This window comes from Homarus americanus, unplaced genomic scaffold (assembly GCF_018991925.1).
Source record: "Homarus americanus isolate GMGI-L3 unplaced genomic scaffold, GMGI_Hamer_2.0 scaffold32131, whole genome shotgun sequence".
Classification (NCBI taxonomy): domain Eukaryota; kingdom Metazoa; phylum Arthropoda; class Malacostraca; order Decapoda; family Nephropidae; genus Homarus; species Homarus americanus.
This window is the reverse complement of record NW_024721154.1, coordinates 28,685-30,000: the sequence shown is the minus strand read 5'-3', so window position 1 is coordinate 30,000 and position 1,316 is coordinate 28,685.

The following is a 1,316-nucleotide window of genomic DNA, read 5'->3' as shown; positions in this document are numbered from 1 at the left end:
AGAATAATAATACAACCTAACCTAACCTAACCTAACCTAACCTAACCTAACCTAACCTAACCTAACCTAACCTAACCTAACCTAACCTAACCTAACCTAACCTAACCTAACCTAACCTAACCTAACCTAACCTAACCTTAGTACAGAGTCTATTGGTGTCCACAATTTTATAGAGGCTAGCCAGCCTAAGTCAATAACAGACAGAAAGAAATAATCCAAGCAGCCAACACTACCTAACCTTGGTGTAAAGTCTATTGGCGGCCTAAATTTTATAGAGATATACAGGCAGCCACCACTACTTTCGCCGGAGGTTTCGTCATGCTCCCCGATGGCGAAATCCTCCATTACAGCAAAAGTGTGTAGCAGCCTGCTCCAAGTGTCTGTTTAACCTAACCTTAGTACAAAGTCTATTGGTGTCCTCAATTTTATAGAGGTTAGCCACCCGAAGTCAATAAGAGACAAAGAAATAATCCAAGCAGCCACCACTATCTAGCCTAAACTGTTTTGCCTGACCGTGGTAAAGTCTAACGGGGGACCTTAAATTTTACAGATTAATAATACAGGCAACCACCACTATGCCGGAGGTTTCGTCACGCCCCCGATGGCGAAATCCCTCCCATTACAGCAGTGTGTAGCGGCCTGCTTCAAGTGTCTGTTTAACCTAACCTAGTGCAAAGTCTATTGGTGTCCCCAATTTTATAGAGGTAGCCACCCGAAGTCAATAAGAGACAAAAGAAATAATCCAAGCAGCCACCACTATCTAGCCTGAACTGTTTAGCCTGACCGTGGTAAAGCTCCAACGGGGACCTTTAAATTTTCCAGATTAATAATACAGCAACTACCTAACCTAACCAACCACTACCGGGCCGCCTAACCTAACCTAACCAAACCTAACCTAACCTAAAATAACCTAACCTAACCTAACCTAACCTAACCTAACCTAACCTAACCTAACCTAACCTAACCTAACCTAACCTAACCTAACCTTAGTACAGAGTCTATTGGTGTCCACAATTTTATAGAGGCTAGCCAGCCTAAGTCAATAACAGACAGAAAGAAATAATCCAAGCAGCCAACACTACCTAACCTTGGTGTAAAGTCTATTGGCGGCCTAAATTTTATAGAGATATACAGGCAGCCACCACTACTTTCGCCGGAGGTTTCGTCATGCTCCCCGATGGCGAAATCCTCCATTACAGCAAAAGTGTGTAGCAGCCTGCTCCAAGTGTCTGTTTAACCTAACCTTAGTACAAAGTCTATTGGTGTCCTCAATTTTATAGAGGTTAGCCACCCGAAGTCAATAAGAGACAAAGAAA